Source organism: Portunus trituberculatus, chromosome 43 (assembly GCF_017591435.1).
Source record: "Portunus trituberculatus isolate SZX2019 chromosome 43, ASM1759143v1, whole genome shotgun sequence".
Classification (NCBI taxonomy): Eukaryota; Metazoa; Arthropoda; class Malacostraca; order Decapoda; family Portunidae; genus Portunus; species Portunus trituberculatus.
This window is the reverse complement of record NC_059297.1, coordinates 1,752,071-1,765,579: the sequence shown is the minus strand read 5'-3', so window position 1 is coordinate 1,765,579 and position 13,509 is coordinate 1,752,071. Positions and strand designations below refer to the sequence as shown.

General features: G+C 42.8%; 1 long non-coding RNA gene across 4 annotated transcripts in view; it reads right to left on the bottom strand.

The window, feature by feature from the left end:
• The window catches only part of LOC123517954, a 142,166-nt gene extending 135,045 nt beyond the window's left edge, over window positions 1-7,121 (bottom strand). For all 4 annotated transcript variants that reach the window (XR_006678629.1, XR_006678628.1, XR_006678625.1 and 1 more), the window contains exons 1-2: window positions 7,067-7,121; window positions 2,182-2,277 (exon numbers count right to left, since the gene is read on the bottom strand). This is a non-coding gene — a long non-coding RNA (uncharacterized LOC123517954). The remainder of the gene's footprint in view (window positions 1-2,181; window positions 2,278-7,066) is intronic.
• Window positions 7,122-13,509: the final 6,388 nt, after the last annotated feature.

Sequence of the window (13,509 nt, the reverse complement as noted above, 5' to 3'; positions counted from 1 at the left end):
TCATTTGTGGAATGAAGACACATCGGCGCCACTTGGCAGTAAAGATGGGGGGCGGTAATGGTTGAGTCGGGATAGAAAAAGTCAAGGCCAAGGCTAAACTCCCCTCACTGCACTGGCCCGTCTTTGGAACTGTAGCACGTTACCTCATGGACTTTCTGGTCCGTATACAGAAACGCCTTGCTCTCTCCCCACGACTACTTCCCAAGGCCTCAGGGATGACTAGCGGGATTTTCAAGAGTGTTTCTCCAGTTAATAATGTAGAAATTTTGTCACTCTGTCTCTTGAACGGTAAAAACACCTTTAAGAACTCGTGTAAATCTGAACACAATCTTTTGATATAGTGGAGGTGAAGCACAAAAAATTTTAAGATTACGAGCCTCTGTGTCGTGGACCGCAGCCTAACTGTGACGGCTGCTTTATCCCCAGGCTGTAAACTGACGCTTGCTGGCAGTGTCCAATGCTAGTCTTGTAAAGGAGCGATGTACTTGTCCTGCGTCACCAGAAGAAAGGGAAATTTTTCGTTAAGACAAGAATCTCCCACATATCTGCGACTTAAGTAAATCATATCTCCAAATAAAGTTTCTATTTGGCAGAATAGAAAAAAAAAAGTAAATCGCAAAATTAACTATATGCCTTTCGTATATTATTTTTCTTATTGAGTAGCGAATGGTATAATTTCACACTTAATCATTTCATTAGCACTAATTTACCTTAAGACGGACAGAGATTACATAAAGTTCACCCAAGAGTCTTCATTCTGTTGAGAGCAAGCGTGAGTGAGGCGCCGAGGCTCTGAGGGACGACACAAACAACCAATAACTGCTGCTGTTGCTTCACCAGAACACGAAGAAAAATGAAAGTGGGCATTGCTTGATAAGTACGTGAAGAAATGAGTTTATCTTTCCCATTCTACTGTGATGAATGTTTACAAATGGAGGGGCAGAATAATAAGTTTCCCATTTCATTTTCATTTCCTCTGGCCTACACTTTTCACTCCTTTCCACAACTTAATCTCCACTGCTCTCTCGCTCTCCCCATCCTCGTCCATCTAACCAAAACACATCAGTACTTTTCTCCCCAATGAGTTTGAACTTGCAAGGACACAAATTTCATTCTGTCCTTCCATTATTTGACCAAGAATTTCTGGAGTGAATGTGAGTGTAGTTATATACGTGGCTTTGGCAATTTAGCAGAGAGAGAGAGAGAGAGAGAGAGAGAGAGAGAGAGAGAGAGAGAGAGAGAGAGAGAGAGAGAGAGAGAGAGAGAGAGAGAGAGAGAGAGAGAGAGAGAGAGAGAGAGAGAGAGAGAGAGAGAGAGAGAGAGAGAGAGAGAGAGAGAGAGAGAGAGAGAGAGAGAGAGAGAGAGAGAGAGAGAGAGAGAGAGAGAGAGAGAGAGAGAGAGAGAGAGAGAGAGAGAGAGAGAGCACAGGTAGGTGAGTGTAGACAAGTAATAATTTAAGTGGACTGTGTATAATGACTGTTGCCCATTAACTGACAGGCGTTTATGGGGTGGACCTTATTGGATAGTGCAGAGAGAGAGAGAGAGAGAGAGTGTCTCACTAAGTCTCTATCGAACAATGCTTCGAAACCGAGCGTATCAATCGTTTCATTCACCAGGCTGATTCATCCACATACTCTTCCGCTTCCATAAAATAAACAAAGGAATCAAGAAAAGGAATCATTCTCCATTCAGCGAAACCTTTTATCTACTTGAGACTCACGTATGCATGCAGATATACAAGATGTTGGAACCTGTGTGCTACTGAAACATGCCCGTCTTGCTATGTTGACAAGACGAATGAGAGGAAGGTAGGATAGGAGAGTAAGTGTAGTAAACGGTGATCGGAAAGAAAGTATCAGGAAAAGAAGTAACGGAAAAAAAAGAAAATTTTTGCTAGGATATAAAGTATCAGGAAAAAAGTCACAGTACTGATTTTATGTAAGAAAAAAGTAACTGTGGCAAAATTGTCACAATACTAATTTTATTTCGAAAAAAAAGTAACAATGGACACTCTTGAAGATAAATACAAAAGGAAGTATAATTAAGTCGGGTCGGGTTGGGTTGGGTTAGGTTAGGTTAGGTTAGGTTAAGATTAAGGTTAGATTGGGATGGGTTGGGGTTACATTAGGTTAGGTTAGGAATTGTTGGGTTGTTAATACATAGTAAGCATTCAACACTCACAGATGGTCCCTGCTGACGAAGGAGAGTGGAGGGCAACGGGACGTCCATATTTTACCTGTCTGTTCTCGTCCCTTGTTCATCACACTGCACACGTCACTGAAACACAAAAACAGAAACTATAAGCCACCATTGATTGATTGACTGATTAATTGATTGAATAGTTGATAAGGAGGGAGGACTCACAAGATCATGGTCATATGTGCGCCGCTGCAAAATGTTCAAATCACAAGAATGATACGTTAAAAATAATAATAAAAATACAATGAATATGGTAAAGTAAAAAATAAATGAATAAACACCTAGAAAGTCACAAAGAAAAATAAGATATAAAATGAGATAGGAGTAATGAGTGAGAAGTGAAATGCTATGGATAAAGAAGATTGGTATTTGAATATATTAATTCAAGGTATGCGAGGACAGCGGTGATAACATTTGAAAGGAAACACATCAATGGGTAACCTTAGTGATCTACACACCTTATGCCTGATGAATACTGTAATAAGAGGTGTGGACTGACGAGACACCAAGACACCAAGGCAATGATAGTACAAAATTATAACCTGACGGAAGTTCAACTAGTGGGAAAGGCGGAGGCGTGGGAGAATGAGGCTGCGACACAGAAAAGCCATTAGTTGGTCGAACGGCTTAACACTGACGCAGACAATGTATCGATTTTAGCTGTTCTTACAAGAGTCTCGAAGCCACACGTGCCCCGCAGCCTCCTACACACACACACACACACACACACACACACACACACACGGCCCGGTAGCTCAGTGGTTAGAGCGCTGGCTTCACAAGCCAGAGGACCGGGGTTCGATTCCCTGGCCGGGTGGAGATATTTGGGTGTGTCTCCTTTCACGTGTAGCCCCTGTTCACCTAGCAGTGAGTAGGTACGGGATGTAAATCGAGGAGTTGTGACCTTGTTGTCCCGGTGTGTGGTGTGTGCCTGGTCTCAGGCCTATCCGAAGATCGGAAATAATGAGCTCTGAGCTCGTTCCGTAGGGTAACGTCTGGCTGTCTCGTCAGAGACTGCAGCAGATCAAACAGTGAATTACACACACACACACACACACACACACACACACACACACACACAAACGAATCAGTTACTAAAATCTAATTGCAAGTGAAGTTATTTCTGTATTCGTCTATTTCATTATGTTTCTAAAGATTCTTGTTGTAACTGAAGACAGCAAATGTGTGTTTTGAAAGTATTACGTAGGATATGTAGCAAATACATACTCAAGGAATATCTTTGTGTGAATTTGCTACCATAACCCCTTCAATACGGGAACGCACTTTTTTTTTATCATGAGTTTGGGTATGATTACTATACATTTCAGCGGTGGACAAGCGGTGTTTTTTTGCAGATATCTCCTAAACGAAACGTTGGACGAGTATTTCAACACACTGACTTGAACATCCGTTCGTAATTTATGGTTAACATACCACAGTGCTATATGTGTTATGTGAGGAGTTTACTCGTGAAAAATAACACAAAGCCGACGAGTCATGTTGACGCATTCGAATGAAAGTGTGGTCCCCCAACACACCCACCCAAACCATTCCTAACCACTACTACGTCTCCCCCGTCTCGGAAGTCTCGCTCTCTTTATCCCTCCTCTCCTCTCCCTAGCTCCTTGCCTCCCTCACTCCTGTGTCACTCCCTACTTCTCCCACCACTGTATTTATACATTATAATGTTCTGTAAGTGTGTATGTATAGATGTGATTATTAACGAGAATGGTACAATTTCATGAAGGCAAGAAGTGGTTCACGTTGATAATTACTGTACAACAGCACGTTTACGTGTAGTATATAGAAGAGCCATGTTTGCAGTCGTTATGGTCAACCATGTGAACATGATGTGCTGGAATTACCTGTGACCTGGACCTTCTACTGTTAGGAAAAGTTGATACTGTTATTGCGTACTGTCTACCTATTGATCATAAAAAGTGGTCCAGTTTATATGTAATATTTTGTTAGATACGTTGCTTATTATCCAGCTATACGGCCATTAACAGCGGAATTAGCTATTGCTTTCACGGTCGTTTGACCCACTCCGGTTTTCATGTTCACATATACCAGCAATTGTATTAAATAATATAATTAATGTATGATATGTATGTCCATACTGACGTATGTAACTATTATACCTATACATATGTAATTACAATAGGGAAAAAAAAAATCAAAGGTGGAAGGCTGATGGTGTGAAGAGGGAAGCCGGGAAGAGGGTCATGCGATACTGGTGTAGAGAAGGAATGGTCTGGAGGTTCTTCAGGGTGGTGGTGGTGGAGGGGTTAGACGAATACCCCACACTCGTCCGATTCTGTATACTATAACACCTTTGATATGATGACTGGATTAGGCGTAATATCACTCAGTAAACTCTTCACATAACACATATAGCACTATGGTATGTTAACCATAAATTACGAACGGATGTTCAAGGTAGTGTGTTGAAATATCATACTCATCCAACGATTCGTTTAGGAGATATCTGCAAAAAACACTGCTCGTCCACCGCTGAAATGTATAATAGACGATTTGTATTACTTTAGGAAGGGTCTACGGAGGTCAGAAGATTAATGGCTAGAGTCTTCACTATTCTACTCTCAACATAAGCTTTTGAAGCTGTACAAAACGCAGTAGTAAGCAATGAATATGAAAACGCGTCAGCACTGAAGGGGTTAATCGTTTCCTGAAATTAAAATAGCTCAAACTAATTTCAAACAAGGGTGAACACAGTCAAGAGTGACACTCAGACTTGATTTTCATACACTGTTTTAAGATTATTGATTTCCTTTCCTTGAAAATCTCTGGAAGGGACACGTGACCACAAAAAGACCAAACTACTAATTACGGCACAATTTGTTAGAGCAGCTCATGATAAAAGCTTCAGACATTAGTTACCCTCTCTCTCTCTCTCTCTCTCTCTCTCTCTCTCTCTCTCTCTCTGTACTTTGGAATGCGGTGTGAGTCTCATCCAGCTGCAATTCAGAGCCAGCTTCTTCCTTTCCCTCCTTCAGGCACTCCCCTCAGTCCCGCCATCCACTCACCGCTCCTTCTCAGCTCGCCTCTCATCCATATTCATTCCACTTTTCTTCTATCTTCGTTTCTTCTCAGAATCAGCGGAGTCCGGCGCCAGAATTTTTTCCCAAGCCTCTCCTCCCTGAGTCTAGCCCTCACCCTTACAAACTTTGACTGCCAAACTTAAATCATTAAGACTTTTTGCTTTTTCTTTGTTATCTTCTCGTGACGCATCTCTGCCCTTCCTGATTCTCGTATCTGTTATCTCTGCAGAGAGAGAGAGAGAGAGAGAGAGAGAGAGAGAGAGAGAGAGAGAGAGAGAAATTTAAATCTTATCTAATGTCTCTTGACAATAGAATTATCATCTGGTTTCTTACATCCACTATTACCACTAGCTTTCTCTTATTCCCCGCCCTCTCTTCCATATGACTACCTTCTCGACTTATGCCAGATTTCCCAACTAGCATTTCACTAAAAGGCCGCCGATTGCTGTTCCTGCTCAGTCACCAAAGACGCAGCGAGAGAAGAGGCTCAGGGAATTAATTTCGTGACTGCATAGAAGTGAGCCGATAAAAGAAGTCTCGAGCGGAAGTTTTCTTGCGTGTTATCTTATCTTATATATTCATCCATTAATTTCCTAGTTATATTTTTTCCTTTGTGTTTATGTGAATGTGAGAGCACAGACAGAGAGAGAGAGAGAGAGAGAGAGAGAGAGAGAGAGAGAGAGAGAGAGAGAGAGAGAGAGAGAGAGAGAGAGGGAAGGATGCAATATTTTGTACATGATCACATTCACAGTACAAACTCTTCACTTTACTTGATGCTGCTTCGTTCTTCGGCCCATATTCGGAGACATTTTGCTTTCTTACCAGGATGCAGAAGGATGCAGATATGACTGTCCTGGTTGTCAAGTCTGTTCCTCCTTTGGTGTAGAAACTTTGATATGCCTGTATGCAAAGGGCGAACTAGGGGTGAGCCCAGCGGAAAGGTCTTAGTGACATGAGTCACCGCCCCTCATGAAAAGTGCTTTGAGTGTCTGTCACCACCCACCAAGGACAACCAAATAAATTGTTACAGTAGTCACATATACTTAAACGGAACAAATACAATACCACTTACTCACAAGGATACAAACAAGCACACGTATATACATGCACAGGGAAGAACTCACTGCAACACCTAACACCACGGCACATACACCACAACACAAACAGCACCATACATACACCAGAACGCAACACAAACACAACACACAAGATAACACATACACAACAAGATAGCACACATGCACACAACAAGATAGCACACACAGGCTAGCCACATAGTATCAACGCCAGCCACTCTGAACGACGCCACTCCAGTGGACACCCAGGCCACGTAGTACTTATGCCGGACACCACACTGCGCCGGTCACTATGCACGATGTCCAGTACAGACGAGTGGAGACAAGGAGGTAGGAAACAGCTCCTAGCGAACTGGCTGCGTACATAACACCCACAGCTCTGATCGTCACCCCAGCAAGCTATAACGCGCCGACAAACTGTGCTGGTGCCCGCTCGTTGCCTTCTCACTCCGAGTCCTGGTCAGCTGGCGTCTTGTAACAGGCAAGACAGCCAGTGCCTTCTCATGACTCCGTCGCAACGTGCTGGAGTGAGCCCTTTCCCTCTCTCGGTGCGACATACACCACACAGACCACACAGCCAGACGCGAGCTACAGTCACACACACAAGACTGTTTCCCCACTGGAAACGGTACCACAATACCCAATTAACACATCAGTAAATCTCAAATGATATAATAACCCAAAACAAGAACCCACGAACGGTAAATAAAAACGAACGAGAACACTTACAATATCAGAAAGCGGGGAAGTAACGTCCTCGCTGGCGAGAGGAACTGACGGGAAGCCACTACCGGTTACCCATGTCGCCTCGTAATGAAACCGCCCGGTACTCAGCAGGCGAGGCTTCGTTCACGAAACTATCCGCAGTAATTATAAGTCAACTGGTGACTTCACGGTCTTGGGAAGAACGACCATCCCTGACATATCCCCCCCATTCAACTTTACATTATGACAAAATATAAAGATCTTACCAGGATGGTGACCGCTTCCAAGACGTGCTTCATGGCCTACTTAACAGATCTGCCAACAAATTCTCCTTACCTGGAATATATTGTATGGTAAAGCCATATGACTGTAGGGTTAGAGCCCACCTCATCAATCTACCATTGTTGTTTTGCATATTCCTAAGATAAGTCAGCAGCTGGTGATCCGTCTGTAGCAGGGGTTCTCAACCTTTTTATCGTTAAGAACCCCCTGAGTTATAAGACCATCTACCAGTACCCCCAGTATTGTCACATGGAACATGGAACTCAATATGCAATGGCACTGCAAAGGATTTTATTAGATCAGCTATCTAAGTACCCCTGGAAATCTTCTTATGAACCCCCTGTGGTTTCGCGCTGTCAGGATGGCCACTGTCCATGAGCTAACATCATTAGGTCTCTATGACGCTGAAGACGTCTATGCAGAACGGTTTGGTTGGCAATAGACAATCTCATTATCAGACTTTGATTTCTAAGTTATGAAAATAATCTCATTTACGGGGCTTCATAGGTTCATGGTGTCTTGTAGTCTACTTACTAACCTAGAAGGAAAGAAAATATCATACTAACTTCGAGCTATCAATTGAGGAAGAAGTAATCTTTGTCCCAGGAATAGAGCAAGATGGTATATAAAAACACAATGCATAGTTATAACCTAACTCTACTATTATAGCGTTTTTGTCGTAGATACATGTTTAGAAATACTTTACCTATCTTGATATCTCCTTACGTGACAAAAGAATATCCAAAAATATACGATATGCAGTTGACCATCTTTTCTGTGAAATATTACGATATCTGTTGAATCTGGCAACTTCAACGGGAGTTTGGGTCCTCTCCTAGTGTTTCCTTATGATTGAAACATTGATATTTACACGTCATTGTGATCAGGGAAATAAAGAAAACTAAGTTTGCTTTTTCTAAGAGCATGAAATAGAAAAATTTATGTTTACAAGTGGCAGTTTATGTATAAGACACGCAAACCTGTGTGCACTCATCCACTCTATCCAGAAGCTTAACTAATTTTCAAAAGTTCCCCAATAGCTACACAACTACCATTGGTCTACTGTTTCTATCCAGTTACCTACAAACACGTACACATTCACGGCAGCAACATGCAAAGTACACTAAATACTCCGGAGCAAAGCTGCCTCACCTTGTTTCATTAATCAGCTAACTCTTGCACACTTTCACACCAAAGCTATTTTTCATTTACCATCGACGATTTTATATTCGAATCAAAATTAAAACGACGATTGAGAACTTTCGGCCTAAAGATGTTTGAGGGCCGTGACGGCCTTGGGCGCCGCACGGGGGAAGGAGGTGGCCGTCGGGTCCGGCCTGGGGCCCAAGGCAGGGAACTGGCTGCAGGTCCTGCTTTTCCTTGGTGGCCTCAAGCTTCACTACTAGTCGTCCACTTGCAGCGCATCACACTAGGCAAGGGTCGCCATAAGCAAGAGATCAATGTCTACCACTCACCGGATGGTGCCGTGAGGGGCCCTAAAGGGGTGATAAGGGCTCCTTGCATAGAATATGATGGTGAGTGGTGTGTACGGGACCTCTGCTTATAATGACACCGGGCTGAACAACTCGCCATGAACGAGGGCACGCTGTGCCATGAGCCAGGCACTGACAGTACCAGTGGTCCTTTACGTTAGGTTAGGTTAGGTTAGGTTAGGTTAGGTTAGGTTAGGTTATAAAAGGACTCACTTCATGACAGCGTTTGGGGAGTGGTGTGTGGCGGGTCATTGCTCATGGCGACCTGTGTGAGGCATTGCAAGGTTGCATCGTCACTGCTCTCATAACCACGGGACTGGGGTTGACCCTTTCTGGGTAAAAGTTTCGTCCCAGTACCTGTGTAGGTAATAATACTTTGGATCGTTTCGCCATCGCCATCGCCGCACCGTTAGCCTCGATAAACGGATCGTTATCCTCAACAAACACATCTGTACCGTGGACACTGGAATCGCAACCTGTCGTGGAATCCCATTGTTAGCGTGGACTCATTTTCCTTCGCGGCTTCAAGCTCACTGATTGTTGTCAACTTGCAGCGCCTCATACTAGGCAAGGCGTCGCCTTAAGCAGGGTGCCGTGTCTACCGTCCATCAGATGATGCCGTGAGGGGCCTTTAAGGGGTGATAAGGGCTCCTTGCATAGAGTCTGGTGGTGAGTGGTGTGTACAGGACCTCTGCTTATAATGACATCGGGCTGAACAACTCGCCATGAACGAGGGCACGCTGTGCGCCATGAGCCAGGCACTGACCGTACCAGTGGTCCTTTACGGGGTGAAAAGGACTCACTGACAGTGTTTGGGGAGTGGAGTGTGGCGGGTTATGCTCATGGCTACCCGTGTGAGGCGCAGTAAGGTGGCAGCGTCACTCTCCTCGCACTCACGGGTCTGGGGTGAACTCTTACGGGGTGAAAGGGTTCGCCCCAGTACCTGTGTAGGCAAGTGAACTTCAATTGCGTCGCAGTGAGGTGGCAGCGCCACTCTCCTCGCACCTAAGGGTGTGGGGTGGATCCTTACGGGGTGAAGGGGTTCATCCCAGTACCTGTGTAGGCAAGTGGACTTCAATTGCAGCGCAGGAAGGTGGCAGCGTCACTTTACTCGCACTCAAGGGTGTTGGGTGGATCCTTACGGGGTGAAAGGGTTCGTCCCAGTACCTGTGTAGGCAAGTGGACTTCAATATTGTGTCTTGAAATCGCATCGTGAGGACTGGAACCGCATCGACATCGTGGAAACCCGCATCGTTCCCGTGGAAACTGGAATTGCATCTTGATCGTGGAAACTCGCATTATTATCTTGGAAACTGGAAGGGCATCTTTATCATGGAAAGGCATCGTCATTTTGGAAACTTGCATCGCTATCGAGGAAACTGGAATGCCATTGTTATCTTGGAAACTCGGAGCGCTATCGAGGAATCTGGAATCAAATCTTATCGTACACACTGTTATCGTGGAAGCTCTCGTGATCGTCGTTCGTTTCGTTATCTCTGAATTACTTAATTAGTCTTGGTATTATTATTATTAGCTTCCATAATAATAGAGATGTTGGTCATTTTTATCTTATCTTTTTTACTGTATTTTTTTTCAGGGTACAGTTTAGTGTTCTTCAACCTTTTCTAAATTCGTGCACCTTTTCGAGAAGCAAGGAGGACTATAAAAGAAATGCATCAATATTCGTAATTTTCCCTACTTTAAGACTGAAAATCGATAGATAACATTATTGAATATCTACCTGAAGCTACAGTTTTTTAGTCCTAAACAGTCGCTATATAGAGCGAAATGTACTATAACAAAATGCCACATCTCAAACACATTAGGCCCGTGTTCCGTCGGAGTGTAATATATTACTATTGTGAATAAATCGCAATACTTTGATTAATATCAATAGGAGAGGACCCAAACTGTCACAATTTCAGTGTTCGCAGGAGAGAGTCAGTATCGTCTCGCGGTACAGAGTAATCGTCTCTAAACACTGTATTACGATGTATCTATTGATTTGCCAGGGTTTTACTCCTACCAGTATTTTTCTGTTCTTATTCTACCATGGTATTTCTTTATAGTTACTTGAGTTTATACGACTGACATCATAATATAGAGCAAAACATAATTGTCTGGTGTACCAAGATCTTTCATTTCTAGAGACTTAAGACAGCACGGAACCTTAACACACATTTCACCTCGCTTCTGCACAGGTTAATTCTTCTTCTTCTCAACCTTTTAATGTGATGTACCCTCGAAGTCTTTCAGTATTGATCACGTACCCTTACCCACAATGCAGCGTCAGGAAGGGTAACAATAAATGCATGGTTTATTGACTTAGTTTATTAAGTTTAAATTGTGTTATATATGTGGAGCAGACACAATTTTTAATTAATATTAGTATGTTTCTATGAGGTAGTGTCGATAGGAACTGGTACCTCACAGGGAGACACTATATGTGACTAACATGCAATGCATTTACCAAAAAGGAACTATATCAGACAATTTTCGATCATTATGGCAGTGAACTAGTGTTGCTTGCAGCTAGTTGCAACTTGTAACTAGTAACAGTGATAAATAAGTCACTGTGTGTGTGAATAACATATAAGATAAGAAATCGGAGCAAATATTATAGGTTTGCAAGGTTGTGTGGCAACTGTAATCCAAGAGAGCTTCCTCTCAAGTGATATAACTCCAAGAGTTTCCTTGTTAACGTTGTTAACGTGTCCTGGTTCTAGTGAAGGACACATTGTATACTACAAACGAATTTGCTGCTATTTAAAACTGAAGCATTTTGAGAAACCCGCCACGTACCCCAAAAATTCCTCTCACGTACCCCTGGGGGTATGCGTACCCCAGGTTGAGAACCCCTGGTCTGTAGAATAAATTATTTTCCTTTTAAGTAGAATGCAATATGTTGAAGGGCCCAAACAACTGCCAAACATTCCTTTTCAATGGTACTGTACCTTCTTTCACGGTCTAGCAACTTCCTACTAGCGTATGATACAGGTCTAAGGACATTTTCCACTTCCTGTAGCAAGACTGCTCCAATACCGTCGTTGCTTGCATCTGTTCTTAAAATAAAGGGGTTATTACGATTGAGTAGTACAAGCACAGGTTCTTTAGAAAGTGCGTCTCTGAGGTGGAAAAACTTGTCCTCTAACGCTGGAGTCCAAGGTAGCACATTAGGGCTGCTCTTCTTCAACAGGTCCATAAGGGGTCCTGTGAAATTAGTGAATTAGGGATGAATTTCCTGTAAAAATTCACAGACCCCATGAAAGATCGCAGCTGCGACTTAGTAGGAAGGGTAATGTTCTTGATAGCTGACACTCTCTCTGGAGGAGGACGAATAGTATTATGTCCTAGGGTATAGCCAAGGTAATTAATAGAATCAAACCCCAAGAAGCACTTAGTGGGTCCAGCAGTCAGTCCGTGCTCACGGAGTCTTTGCAGCACGCTCCGTAAATCACCAACATGAGTCCTCCAATCTCTGCTGTGGATAACAATGTGATCAAAATAGCAGCAAGTATTAGCTATTCCTTTCAGCACCTTCCTCATTAGCTTAATGAAAGTAGCGCATGCTGTTTTTAATCCAAATCTAGTAAACTGCATTAATCCTTCATTGGTGGCAAATGCAGTTAGAATCTTTGAATCTGGATGTAATGGAATCTGCCAATACCCCCGACATAGATCGAGCTCAGATATATAATTATAAAATTAAACGAATACTTCCCAAGTGTGAAGTTTGATTGTAATTTCACGAACATTTAACCGAGTCACTGAGGTAGTAAACGAGATGCTCGCATCGCAAAGACCCGTCAGTATTTCAGATAACAGGTTTGAGGGATCAGACAGAAGCATAACATACAGTACCAAAAGACCTTCACACGCAAAGGGATAGGGGAGGGAGGGCGTTTACTACCTCAGTGACTCAGTTAAATGTTCGTGAAATTACAATCAAACTTCACACTTGGTAAGTATTCGTTTAATTTTATAATTTCCCTTCACAACCATTTAACTGACGTCACTGGTAGTCAACGAGAACTTTAGAGTGATCTCTCAAACTGAAGAAACCCATAACAGGTGCAGAGCAAAGGAAAAGCTTTGTGGCACACCGTCAGGTTGCCAACTCAATTTCCAGCAACTGTATTATAATAGGAAGTATCAAGGAAAACACAAAACATACATAAAGCATCAACAGGTAAAAGCTGGAACTCACGGGATAGTGAGAAGTAACACATACGAAGCAACAACCAAGGGAAACAAGCAAACAAAACAAAACATATATGCAAAGCACAAAAGTATATTCAACCAAGAAGTAAATCATGGCCAAATTTCCCCCCCCCCCCTGGAAAAAACCAACAAAGGACAAAGCTGTATGGTACTAACACAAAAAATGTCTAACAAAGGACAAAGCTGCTGGAATACATAAGAAAATGTCCAACAAAGACAACAATAGACAGGAAACATAATAGCACACATGGCAAGAACATAACTGCCCAAAAAGCACAAAGAAAATTTTTAATGAACCCAAGTAACTGGAAAAACACCATACCATGAACATAATGCCCAAAGGGTACAAGGAAAAGATAGTTAACACAAAAACTGAAACACAACTTGCTAACATGTGCCCATTTGTAGTGACAAAAAACACGTCTGTATGCCTATGGCAGAACTGCCCGTGCAAAGTCGCTCTGTCTTGCA